Below are 14,421 nucleotides of genomic sequence, written 5' to 3' on the forward strand. Positions count from 1 at the left end.
GTCTAAGCATGAAATAAAATCAGACAGTGGTTGACTGGATTAGAATTGATTAATATTAATCTAGTGAACTTTACAGGGCAATATGGTGACTTATTAACTAACGCTATGGAGCGGGGTCCTGGAAAAATTGATAGGAACATACGTTCAGCTTAGTAATGCAATTCCCCACCTTTTATGAAACTCGAAGTTTTATTACTGTAATCCCATGAGCCAGATGACTTCAATCCACATTCTAAACGCTGTTTCTCCAAGATCACTTTTAATATTATCATTTGATTTAGGTTTATGCCTCATCATTCTCTTCCCTTCAGATATTACAACTAAAATCACATGTTCATTTCTCATCTCCCACCATTTATTTTATTCTCGTTTATTTGACCATAAATTATGGAGCTTCTCTTCATACAGATTTCTACAGCCTATTGTCACTTCAATACTTTCAAATCCAAATATTCTCCTCACTACTCCGCTGTCAAACGTCTCGCCAGAGTTCTTACCTTGATGTGAGAAACCACCACGAATTGACGACTATTTCCACGTTGAACTGCAATCACTTGTTCTTTATCACAGTTTTCCACTCAGCAAGGACATGGAATTTGTGTTTTTCACTCCGTGTAATTCAGCGGTTTCCATGTTTTCGTTTGTTTTCTCTCTCTTCACGCCTCCAACAGCACTGTCCTGCAAACAAATCATTGTCATATTTAAAACACATCTCCTGGTTTCCCGAAGAACACGAAGCAGAATGGATAAAAGATTTTCTATTTTTGTGCGTAGATTGTGCTATAGGGAACTGGTACACCGCAGTGGCGTCGTATTTTATGTAGAACACGCATTTCATGAATGGGGTAGGTGGTCAGTAGGGTGGTTTTAAAAAAAAAGAACAACGTCAGAGCGTTATATATCTGGAATGTAAACACCATCCCCTCGTAGTCTCTGAGGGCGGTGGAATAAAACGGTACGCTCTTTCATTTAATTTTGTTTTAACTAACTAATTTATATATTCTAATAATTTGTAAAATACAGGTATGATCATAAGATATGATAAAATGACATTATTCTTCTTGGTTTCGTTATTATGTGTGTGATGTTATCAAGGCTGCGAAGATATTGATGTTGTTTCTCTAGATTGTGACGTTGTGTTTACTAGTAGGTAGACACCGACGTTTCGGAGAAAGTCTGTGTCTTCAGGTCTGCAGCCCTGAAGATGGTAACAATATTTTTCTTCGAAACGTTGGTGTCTACGTACGACTCCACAAGTCGTTATAACCCATAAGTCCAACATCTTTGTAACTGTCATTACTTGTTTCAGATTACACCTAGCGTTAAATTTATTATTATCTTAATAAACAGATTAGATAAATTTATCCTTATCAGGTACTTCAAAATTATCATTTTTCCTGTTTCGTCAGCTTCATTCCTTGTGTTTCTGCTGTGACAGAAACAAACATAGATAGAACTAAGTACTGACGTGCTAAAGGGCCACCCGTATAACCAATTTCTGAGAGAGATTGGAATCAGTAACCTCAGAAATGAATGCTGCATGCCAGAATTGTTTTGACTTCTGAATTAAACTTCCTTTGATTTCCGACTTGTCTATTTTATCGTTAAAACTAACGTGTCTCGTCTCTCTCTTCATTTAAATCTCGTGTAGATGAAGGAGTTTTTCGCGAACCACAGTCCTGTGATAAACAGATTGAGTAGAGAAGTAGAAACAATGGGAACCGCTGTGTGTGGTTTTGTGCATAAATGTGCAAGTTGTCATGTGGGTGTTATTGAAAGGAACTTGAGTTTCTGGTATCAGATTTATGTGTCTACATTTTGCCGACAACATTAGTTGAACTAATGTATAGAAGCGGAAATCATTTTTACAAGGAAATGTCGTAATATATAAATACGAATTTACTATTAGAATATCTGAATATTTTTCAAAGTTTAATTTCATGTGAAAAACAGCAAAGAATTAAAATGTTATAAGACGGGCACTCCCCAAAATCAGGTCAGCAAAGATATTTCTATGTTTTATTGGTCAAAGTTTGAAAAAATGCTCTTGCTTAGAATTAAAATGTCCTTGCCATTAATGAGTATTCCTGTAGCTTCTTCACAAAGATTTGAAACAAGGTATCAGTGAATTAAGTAATACAATATGACATACAGAATATATTTCAAAATCCTTATTAATAATGGCAGATGTCTACTTTAATTAAACCATATAATAACGAACAGCAAACAAATAAACATTTGCTTCTTCTACAAAATTACCATAATTAAACACTTGTTTAAAGCTTTTAATAATATAATATTACAGTACCGTACATTTTACTGTACGTCAATGATAAATATATGATGGTATTATATGATGTTTTTATTCCGTGTGATATATGGATAATATAAAACATTTACTACGGTAAAGCGTGGGTGCTTAATTTTCTTTAGAACAAATTTCAACAAATCATGGTAAAATCTTTTCCTGTAATTGATTTTTACAATGTACATGGCCATTTCAGCAAACCCTCTGGACTCTACAAGACTCAGCTTTATTATCAAGAGCGCATTTTTGTGGCAGCCTTTATCGTAGAGATTTTGATGGGCCATAAATCATCATGGTGACATTTAAACAACGGCTTATCAAACTCAATCACATTAAGGGGAGGGGTTATTGAGCGTTCAATTAACATCAGAATCGCTACTCGAAGTGCAATGGTTACTGTGCGAAATATAACAGTTAAAGGAGTGTTTGTTTATTTTGTTCAGATTCCCACAAAGTGAAACGATTTAATGGTGTTGGAATGAAGGGCTGAGAAAGATATCTGGATCTATGAGGGATGACAGAAGAAAGAAAGAAGAAGCTTGCATGGAAGTAAACCTCATAATTTATGATTTTCACCCAATTTTACCGGAATTATTAAATCTTGTTTAGGATGGACAGGACATGTAGCACACTGGGGAAATGAGAACTGATTTTAGAATTTCGATCTATATACACGGAGGGCAGAGGATACGTGAAAGAGGCCTAGGATAAATAGGAAGTGACACAGAAATATACGTATATATGTATAAGTATGTAAGTATTTTATTTTTATTTCAGCTACGAACAGATAAAATGCATAGTCGTAAAGAACAACTGTTGATACTGTATATTCAGACATGGACTACACTTTCCCGATATTTCTATTTCAGAGCACTAGTCGAATAAATTATTAGTGACCCACACACCGACACAAACCCCCCTACGAGATCTTGTAACGCTAGCATTTGTTGCTTAGTCAAATATGTGAATCTTATAATTTCTCATAGGTATGCTCTTTGTGCCACTCTTGCAGACAAAACCGAACGTGTTCTTCGAAATCGGTGGCGGACTGTTTCACGGGTAGTCGAAGCGAACGGGGCTGCACGTATGGAGATAAGAAGGTAGCAAACACAGAGTACTTTGTAATCCTCGTCCGACCTGACCTGTCCCCTGATAACCGCAACCAACAGTAAGATTTATAAAAGCACGTACCAAGTTATGAAATTGGGAACAACTTTGCATATCTGATTACGATTAAGTCTTTAATTTTTGAAGCTTCCCAACACACCGTAGGTAATATTTGCGCACTGGCTTTGCCACTCTCTCACCCCGGATTACCGGATGGAAGAACAAGGCACAGCTAGAAAAGTTTTATAACAGAAATTAATATTATTTTGCATGTTCCACAGAGTCCTGTACTATCCTTACGCTGTCGGTAAAACGCGTGGCCCTTTCTTTACTCATAACTTCTGTTCAATTTATTCTGTTGGAGTTATTTGAAAGAACTGCATTCAATGAAGAAGGGCTTATGGGATCTTGCTTTGTATAATGCAGTAGAAGTTTACCGACGTTTCAGAAGTGGTTGTTGCAAAGCCCTGACAATGCAGACAGCAAGCATCTCTGAAACTTTGGTAAACTTCTATCAGACTCCAAAGTGCAACATCCCGCAAGACCAAATTTTAATAAACCAGCAACTTTTACAAAATTGGCTAATAGTCAATAATTATGGTAAAAGTGATTAGTTAATTAAACTTATGTAATATAGTAGTATTGCACGGTTTGAAGGGTTTCATCATCCCAGAAGACAGTTATTTTCATACTCGCCTCCGTGAGGACCTGAAATATCACTCTACGGTTTTCGATTAATTGGGGGAGGGGGATCTGTATAAAAGATTGTAATTTTAGGGTCGTATAGCTATTGGTTTACTTAACACTAAACTAAAACATAATTTCTTCAGTTTTCTCAAACACTTAATCACAGTGATTTGTTACATATAATAAAATTCACATTTAATTAATCTATAACTTTTCTATGAAGTATTTTTGCTAACGTAACTTAATTGCCTATTAAATAAACACTGCACATACGGACACACAAACCGTCTTACTATATTCATCCTTCTAATTATACGAATCATTTCCTTATGAACGGAGGACTTTCTGATCCTTGTCCTTTATCCTGTTCTCTCTTGTCTAAAACATCCGCTGTCGTCATTTCTCTTGGCCGGGCACAAGATCCCTTTGAAGGAGCCTATCCGCTTGCTGATGGAAGGAACGAAATTCAATTTGAAAGCTCGTGTGTTCCTTCAGCGTTTTACAGCGGACAACACTGGCAGAAGGTCGCATGTGCTGTCTCTCTGCGAGAGTGACGTAAGTCTCCATTAACATTTCGACTTTGCTTACTGTGGGATGTTGCACCGTGTAATCTGATAAATAACTACTGACATTTCGGAGGTGATTACCGCCTCCATCATCAGGGGGGGACCTTGGTTATTAAGGCATCGTCGATCAGATTTTACGAAGTCAGTTCTTACTGCATAGCCGTTCGAACATGAAATACGACAAGTCAATGGTGATGTAGTTCGAGGCGCTAACCCAGCATTCGACTGCGTAGCTACACGGAGTGTGACAGAGAGTAGGGAACGATGGTTTTCCGTAGGGTCTTCGCGCGAAATAAGTTACATCTCGCCCAGCTCAGTATCTGTACTGTCCAGTAGCTTTTCAACAACAGATTCGGTTGCCAATAAATCAACATCAACACTAATGGAAAATCAGGGTGTACACAACTGCAGTATGTAAGTATGTAAGCTGAAGAAACTTACTTTGATTGTGGTCTCTAACATACGTGACGCCATGTTCTTGCATGTGGTTACTAACGTTCACATGGAACGTAGCATCTCCTTAAATCTGAAGACGATATTTTTATCCGAAAAGTTACTTATCTATAAGATTACACAGTGTAACAACCAAGAAGACCACAATCGACATATTACCGTGTTGAGAAGCTCAAATATCAAACTTAAGCACGTTACACGACATCAGTCCCAAAGACTGAGACCGTAAGCTTCTCTGAAACGATGGTGTCTACCTGCAAGTCTGCATGGCGTTACAACATAAATCTTCTTCTAACATTTGAGAGAACGTCAGATCTCACGGGGCAAACATATTTCAGAGTTCAGTAGCAGTTATGAACTATAAGTTAATTTGCCCATTTATTATGCGAAGTCTGCATTTAGTTTTCGAATAGATACTTTCTTTCTGGTTACACAATTTAGTTTTTTCCGCTGAAACATTTTTATGGATTCGTAGGCTTATTAATTATTGTGCATAAATCGATTTTAGTCAAATTTTGTTACACATGCAAAACATTTCATAACTATTTAATGGCCTTAGATAAAATAAATAAGCAAGTTTAAATGTTTAGTTTGCGTAGAATTGCCTGGTTTTGCAGTTCGGCGATCAAATATCTGACTGTTACGATGCAATAAAAATAATAGACTCCTATCTGTGTCCATGGTCCATTTTAGTATTATTTTCCTTGTATTCGAAAGTACATGGTTCGAATCTTGATTATTATAACATCTATGCTAACTTATCTTCATTTCCCAGCTAAAACTTCATTAGATTCTTAGAATTTAACGACGCTCTCTTAACAATATAGGTAATATGTTTCAAAATAATGATTTGGAAGTAAATATAAGGACGTGTCATAGTCTATTAATGTAGGGTATTCCTACATTTGCCTGTAGAACTGAAAAAAGCCACAAATACCTGAACAAACACAATTGTCTTCAGGGAAGAGAATCGATATCGGGACCTAGCTAATAGGAAGCAGGAGTGCCAACCACTCAGCCGCAAATTTTCATCTCAAAGATCTTATGCTTTTGGTACAGGGTCATTAAATAACGTATTACGACTCACTAACATCATCTCCACTTCCCCCTCAGTCTGAATCGTATTTTGTAACACTGAGTCAAAAACCTCGGAGCTGTAATAGTCTACTTTAAATCACTCTTGCTGAAATCAGACTAAGGGAGCAATATGGCTGCCTTGTTTCAAAAGCATCGTCAGAACAGCGTTCATTCTCCTTGCCTGTCAGGTCATATTCACATGAAGGGGTTGAAAGGGCGGTGGTTGCTAAGGTGCGGGGGTTGAATAAGGGTTAAAACACAAGAAAACAGAAGGCTACCTCCTTTTACCAGAGGGAAGCAGCCTATATTGATGCTGAGATAGATTTTAGTGCACGTATCTGTGCAATCACGACCCAGCGGGGCTGCTTCTGTGTTATGCTTTCATCTCAGTCATATATCATTAACACCTGACATGCTATCCTGGAGATCGCAGGATCGAAACTTGGTCAGAAAACAGGCTGTCTTCACATGAGGATTCTAATGGTTTTACCGAGACATTACATGTAAATTATACGATAGTATCTTGAAATTTCTCAGGGCCGCTTTATTTAACATTCACGCAGATGAAAAGAATCATTAAATAAATAAGAACTTTATTATCAACCGTGGATAATCGGTGTTTCAGGTGGGTATGATTTAAATAACGTGTTGGTTTGGTAAGAGGTTGAAGAACCCTGAAACTATGGACATTTGTTTATGTTTCCAGATGTTGTCCAAGTGACTTTGTTGTAGCAGAGGCTTTCGCATATTCATCAAGCCGAACGGTCCACCATGTGTCGAAAAGTTTCAGTCTGTTCCTTGGCTGTTTCTGTAACTCCCAGTCTCGCTTTCTTATTTCTATTTATTTGTTTTCTTAGTTTGTGTCTTTTTCCTTTCTTTGCTTAGTTGTTCGATACCTAACAATTAAATATTTCGAAGCCTCTGACCGAAAAATATCTAATAATAAGTTATACAACTAATCGTGTTTACATTAAACACCGTTATAAAAAATCACTATACAATATCTGAAATCATTTTAGCCCTGAAGACGGAGGCAGTGTGTTCCATCAAAACGTTAATTTCTACCTACAAGTCCCACAAGTTTTCGTTACCAAGAGACCAACATCGATGTCTTCACCACAGCAAGAACGTCAGATCTCAGCTCAGTCTATTTTCCTACCTCACATTCTGTCCCTAATTCTCTAAGATTTTTGTTAATGTTATTGGCCGCTTTCTAAGACGTATCCACATAAACATTTTAAAATCATTTTTCTATTCCTCACTCAAACCAAGTGCCCAGAAAAAGAAGCCTTCTAGATGTTATTGAGTCTCAAACCCTTCATAGGCTACTACGTAAGCTTCTAGAAATCACTAACGTCTTCTTCATGAATAATAAATTACCACTTATTTCCTAATATCACACAGACTTTAGAGAACATAAATCGATCCGTGTAGTCCCGAAATGTAGGCTGTGCTTCAAGCAATAAAAACACTTGTCCAGAAAACTGCAGTTTAATGAATCAACCATTGTCATTCACGTTCAGATAATATAAACTGATCAAGGACATTAAACAGTTGTGGACTTAGGAGTTATGAGCGTCGTCATTTAACGAGCTAAGAAGTTAATGACGTCACATGACTTAAAACTTAAGAAAATCAGTCACTCCAACCAACCAGCCTCTCTGATGTGAGGGGCATTAGCATGTTCTAGACTGTTCTCTCTTAAACTTCCCCAAGCCGCGTGTTCCTTGCGCAGTAAAACAAACTCATTTATTTTATTTTACGATTGTACTTATTGCTGTACCCTTCGCCTCTCAGGCCCCTGTCCTATACGTTGTGTACACAAAATCTCAACTTTGAACATTAAATGCTGAAAGAGGGGTCTCTCTCGCCATAACCACGGTTACGGATTTTGCATGGAAATTAGAAATGGCGGAAGGGGGAGTGGAGGTGGAGAAAAGGAAAAGGATTTAAAGGAGGAAAAGTGAGAGAGGGGGGAGTAGGACGTTTGGGGGGGGAGGGGGGAATGGAAGCTTGCTAAAATGAAGAAGCAGGGACGACAGCAATTAAAATCCTAAGCATTCCATTGGTAGCTTGCTTTCAAGTGGAATAGCAACGACTTATTTCCAGCGAGGTATGAATTCTAAACATTTATGCTACACAGTGAAGAGAGGGCTGCACTTTGAGCTGACACGGCTGCCTTTACGTAAAAATCAATCGTGCAATTAATTTAGTCTATTATTAGCGTCAAACAGGAACACAAATTTACCCCTCCTCTAAATGCCTTATTAGTGCGTGCTCCTAAGAACTGACTCAAAGCCAACCACCGATCCGACGCACATTGAGGGGTAGCAAAGTTCTTTATCCTCCAGCGTCATTTTTTTATATAAAATTTTTCTATGTAGCGACACAGAATATATTTATCTATCTAATGACGCTCCAATATTTGGCTTGTATTAATTTATAGTTTGTATATATATATATATATATATATATATATATATATATATTCATGCATAAAATATGTAACAACCACTGCTACATTTTCACTCATGTATCGTCTGGGGGATGGACAAAGGGGCCGTTAGCGACTCAGTGCTAGAAAGACAATGTCACTCCATGGTAACAACACAACGGACCTGCCTCGTACTGGGTATGGGACAGTCAAATTAGAAACACTGCATGTTTGCAGATTTAGAACATCAATCAGATTTAAAGATGTCGTGTCAGAATCAATTATCAATAAATACAACTTGTATATCTGTCTCAAAGACGTGATATATGTTCAGTCGATTTCGAAAACAAAGTTAATTTTGTTGTTGTGTTCTCTCATTTCACTTAGCAAAACCAATACGATAGTTGAGTGCAAATAATTATCCTTCCGTGCACTGTAAATGATTTTTTATTTCTAATTTAAAACGTACACGAAGTGCTGGATTTAGACGCTTTCTGCTGACAAACAACATGAGTATTGAACACTTAGCTGGAATTCTTAACAGGAGAAGTGATTACGTAAGCCACAGTTGTAGCGAGGAGATAGTGTACTAGACCTGACAACGTAGCTGTTCCAAAGCCTCCATGCCCCCCCACTCCATAATTTTTTTTTTACCTTGCTCCATCTTTATGCACATGAGCGCAGTTTCTACTTTCGACCGAGACTGCCGCTAGCTCATCAAATTCTCAAACGTAATCTTGAACCACTTTATGTATTCACACATCATCGTCATGTTCATCATCACTCTCTCTTCCTTTCCAACTTCCTTCTCATCTTACTACATCCCAAGTCACTAGCTTCTTCATCATCTATTATATATCTTCCATTACTCGTGCTGCTTTCATACATTGTGCCCTTTGAGCGTTGCTTCAGATGCTCTGACCTGAATCTCTAACCTCAATAAACTCAAATTTATACTCGTCACTTGTTTCCAGTTTGTTCGTTTAATATGCATGACATTATGTATTTCTGCCATGAATCTTCTGCTCTACGTCTTCTCGAAGAAAATTAAATCTGTTTTATTTTATCTCTCGTATTTTATAAGTGATTGAATAACTTGATAGGTCATAAATTCAAAGCCACTTACTTAAACAAAGTCACATTTATTATCTGGTCCTGTTGAGCTGTACGAGCTATATTTTACATTTTTTGTAACGAGGTTCTGAAGGCGGTGAAGATATTATGTTGTACTGTCATGTGGACTTACAGGTGGATACCATTGTTTTGTATGAACATACTGCCTTCATTTCCAGCCTTTGTGTTATAATTATATTTACATAGGTTCATAATTTGAAAAGAAATGACAGATATAGGGGTTAAATTAGATTTACACATAATTTACTCTTTTGTTTATACAAAGTTTCGAGCGGCCGCGAAATCGACGCAGTAGTCTTTGGTTTCTGACAGAATTTTGTTGAGAGTGAATGTGTGACTTCATTAGTTAATATTCGCTGTGCAGTGAAAATGGAAATAGGCGTGTCTTGAATCGTAGTGATTGAAACGTACTGGTTCTTTGCCTAATGACGTCATTCGAGACGAAAACATGCAAATTGAGAGAGGTAACAAAATTGTATCCTCTCGTGCAAGCTGGAACCTGTCGTTTGTATGAAGTCAACACTTTCAAACTTGAATTCGGCGTCGTTTAACACACATGTTCAGCGTGTAGGGTGTAAGTTAAATTACTACTCCGGCAGAATATTGTAGGCTTTAGATTTGTTTTAGGAAAGTATGCAGTTTTAATCTTGATTACGATATCGATTATTCTGACAGGTATTTCGGAATGTTTTAGCATTTCCACCAGGAAGATTCTGAGTTATAACTTAAAGTAGGTACTGAACACATTATATGAATATTTAGTATTTACTGGTGTGATTGTTTTTAATTTAGATTCAGACGAAAACATCCCGCGGCTAAGCAACCAGAAGACTTGAAGAAACTTAACGTGACTCTTTTCTTGAGCGGGAACTCGGCTAGGCAAGCCAATACTGCATTAGACGAAGTTAGCAGCTAGAAAGTGTCAGCATGAACGTAATTAAAATCATGCTTCTCTAATTACCCGAACATGATGCCCTTCGCCTTCCTTTTGAGTCCCTCTTTCTGCCCTCTTTTTACTTTGTTCATGTCTTTTTACTCTCTCTTCATCTCCCTTCTTCCTGAACCAAACTTCTCTGTCTTTCAAGTACACTTTTTGCATTTATCTTTCTTACATATTCGCCCGTAGGTTATTAAAGGAGTATTGCGCATGTGTAATTAGGCTACGTCGTGTTAAAAAGGGCGGATCCATACGTGGGACTCAGCTTTTCGGTCTAAAATTACCAGAGGAATTCCAGGAAGGAGAAGGGGTAGCAAAGTAAAGCAAGACAGAGATGCTGTACTAGGAACACAGAAGGAAGATTCTGGCGTGAGTGAGGGAATGCTAAAAATGGAGTAAAGGGGACAGAGTGAAGAAAAAAGTATGTAAGATTTGAGGTTTTCACAGCGGTGAGTATGAAGATTTCTGTCTTCTGGGTTGTTGCGCTGTGTAGTCTGGTCGATGTTAACCAACGTTTCAGAGGTCATACTGCCTCCGTCATCAGGGCGATTCCTAGTATGAAGATTTCTGTCTTCTGGGTTGTTGCGCTGTGTAGTCTGGTCGATGTTTACCGACGTTTCGGAGGTCATACTGCCTCCGTCATCAGAGCGATGATCGCTCTGATGACGGAGGCGGTATGACCTCCGAAATGTTGATAAACTTCTATAATACCATACTACACGTCGCAATAATTCAGAAGACAGGCGTCTCTATAATTATTTGTTTAATTGCTTCTGCAATTTTAGGTAGAAATAAAATTTTTAATATCTTCTGGTAACGTAATTTAATCCGGTACACATTAATTTATCTTGGATCTAAATATTTTGAAATTTTCACGAGCAAACACCCTCGATAAATGTTGCGTTATCAAGCGATCAAGTTTTACGTTTGTATAAGAGCACAGGTAGAACTACAGCCAACCATACATAAAATACATTTCAGTGCTTAGGTCCAAAGTAATTTCCTGTGATCTCCAAAGTAACAAACAGCACGTCCCAAAGGCAGACTGAAAGTCCCTGTACATCCCGGTTTGCTTTGATCGTCATGCGTGGAATGTTTTCAAAAACCTTGTTTGGTGCTGATGAAGACAGACACCCTTCTTTACGCAATACAGATCTTTCATTTCAATAACTGCCTCAACACGTATCTGCTTCCGTCACCCAGATGTAAGAGACGGAGAATCCAGAATCGTGTGTATGTGTTAATCTTTCCTGACTCGCGGTCCGGTAAAGCAACACTCTGTTGTCTCTCCTTATACAACTAAATATTATTACTAACATGTCTTAACTTCTTTATTTGTAATTGAAAGCTTTATGTGACATTAAAATCCACATTAATATTAGGAATTAAAATGATAAAGTAGCGAATCATTAAGGCTGTTATTCCATAGTGACGAAAAGCGGTGGTTAGGGAAACGTCGGTTCTGCAGAAGGCACAAAGAGAACGAAACCAGGAAACCCGAAAAGACTAGCGAACTCTTTTTCGACGTGGCAACATCGCCGTAGATTTTTTGATACTGATGACGTAAAGGGCGTGGCCCTGTACATCCTAGGTAAAAATTCTAACATATGAGATTGGAAACACATGATTTGCAACAACATTTCCCTCTTTACGTTTTGCCATATAATAGATTTCCAATGTGGCCCTGCATTTTTGGGACAAACTGTACGTATGTATATATATATATATATATATATACGTATATGCGTATATGTTTAAATGTATGTGCAGGCCTATGTTTAACCGTTAAATACTATTTGCGGACTGACATGCGTTAAGCCTGTTAAAAATCACTGTGCTGTGGTTCCACGTGTCATGAACGTATATTGCTTGAGTTTCCTAAGTAACTGTTGTGGTACCATTGTGTATTAAAGAGGTTTGCATTAAAACCCTCTTTATGCCTGTAATTACTCATCTTTACGATGCTTCAAATAGGCACCACATTTTGTGGTAAATATAGACATAATTTTTATACATATAATTACAAGATAGTGAACATTTAGACACAAGAGGTATAATTTATGCCTGTACATTGGAATTCTATAGGTACGACAAAGAAACTAAATAACGGGTGTTGAGGTAACGTGCAACTGAAGTTAAAAATATTACAAATCTTGAATGGTACTATTAAAGTTACCTTCAGAAAAAATTGTCAGACATTTTAATTCTCTCTCGTAGGCCCAATTAACTATCTAGGCAACTTACTAAGTTTCTAACTATCCATATACGTAAAGAATATCTGAAACGTCTTTTATTATCTACCAGTCAGAAATGGTCCCTGAAACGTCGGTGATATTTAACCACCTGCACGACAGAGAGCCCGAGAAGATTTTAAGTCGTCGTCAAAGCTATAAATCATATAAAACTACAAGGTGATTTATCCAGGATCAAGAAATCGATTTAAATGTATTCAACCGGAACTGCAAATGTTCTGTTGTCAGTGCGACATCGTATATTCCCTTACGTGTTATGTCCGAAAGACCCACACGTACCCACCAAAACACACGCATAAACCGAGACCGTGCAATGCATTAATTTTGTAATAAACGATTCGCAGCCCCCCTTAACATACCTGCTAGTTTATAAACGCAAGAGTGGCTTCAAGTTACATTTTGTATTCATTATTACAAGCAAATAGAACAGGGGAAAGATGCATGTCTAAGGCGTTAACAAATTTTTCACGTGTTCTTTTTTATTTTACATCGCTCATTCATCTTGATGTTCATTCGCTGTTGACGGAGCTAATCAATATTGGAGACTACATTATACAGAATTATTAATTCTGTTGATATTTTAGGTTTACACGACTGCAACTATAAAGATGACTTGTTTTCTGGGTTGTCCATCGTAATCTGACACTTTCGTAGTTTTTCACAGACATTTCAAAGGTGCTTGCTACCCCATTAAACAGGGTGATCGCCCTGATGAAGGAAGCAGCAAGCATCTGAGAAACGTCAGTAAACTTTATAACAGAATACACGGAATAACAACCCAGAAGAGAGACATATTTAAACCATAACCATCATCGGTGTCGAACACACGGCTTAGTGTATAAACTGAACGCGTATTGTCAGTGGTTCGCTTTTGTTCCCAAGTTTCGGCCATAGAATGAAGATGTGAATATTGTTAAGTTATAAGGAATTATCCCTGAATTATTGAAAGATAAAGTCTTGTTATCTGCATCCAAATCTTGCACTTAGAATAATTCCCTTTTTCCAGGAAGAGAAATATAGCAACTGCTGTGTAATTATGAAAAATTGAGGAACAACCTTCTCCTTCTGGTTTTATAAATTCTCCAAATTATGATTAATGGCGAAGTGTAGGAGGGTGGTACGTGCCGTGGGACGCAGAGAGCTTACGAGCAGGGAAAGAGGGTGTTTTGAAGCATGGGGCTGTCCAGAAATGGGGCATAATTTAAGAATTACTGCTCGGCGCTCGTAGGAAAGTGTAGGATGTTTTAAAAGGCACGAAGCAAACACGACGTGTGAAAGTTAAACAGCGCCTCTCTCGTCCTTCATCTCCGGGACACGAAATCCTTACTCAGATTTAGCTAAAATACGAATTTAAGCTATGTTAAGTAAAAAGCGTAGTATGGCCCGTCGAAGTTGACGGGAATGAATGTTTTCTGTGTTAAAAATTATTGCAGCATTGTCTTTGCAAATCGCTTTTATGTCACAAA

General features: G+C 37.7%; 1 protein-coding gene and 1 long non-coding RNA gene across 8 annotated transcripts in view; one reads left to right on the top strand and one right to left on the bottom strand.

Annotated features, from left to right (window-relative positions):
* Positions 1-14,421, top strand: part of dati (zinc finger protein datilografo) — a 592,807-nt gene that overhangs the window by 53,809 nt on the left and 524,577 nt on the right. For 4 of the 5 annotated variants that reach the window (XM_087349115.1, XM_087349116.1, XM_087349117.1 and 1 more), the window contains one exon: positions 3,321-3,408. The exons of the other annotated variant lie outside the window; for it this stretch is intronic. The gene's annotated coding sequence lies outside the window, so the exon portion shown is untranslated. The remainder of the gene's footprint in view (positions 1-3,320; positions 3,409-14,421) is intronic. 5 annotated transcript variants of the gene reach the window in all.
* LOC110839393 (uncharacterized) overlaps positions 1-14,421 on the bottom strand; it is a 79,800-nt gene that overhangs the window by 38,278 nt on the left and 27,101 nt on the right. For all 3 annotated transcript variants that reach the window (XR_015535239.1, XR_002546460.2, XR_002546461.2), the window contains exon 2: positions 498-678. This is a non-coding gene — a long non-coding RNA (uncharacterized LOC110839393). The remainder of the gene's footprint in view (positions 1-497; positions 679-14,421) is intronic.

Source organism: Zootermopsis nevadensis, unplaced genomic scaffold (assembly GCF_977971745.1).
Source record: "Zootermopsis nevadensis isolate Lab colony 2312 unplaced genomic scaffold, Znev_1.0 Znev_ptg000015l, whole genome shotgun sequence".
NCBI classification, from domain to species: domain Eukaryota; kingdom Metazoa; phylum Arthropoda; class Insecta; order Blattodea; family Termopsidae; genus Zootermopsis; species Zootermopsis nevadensis.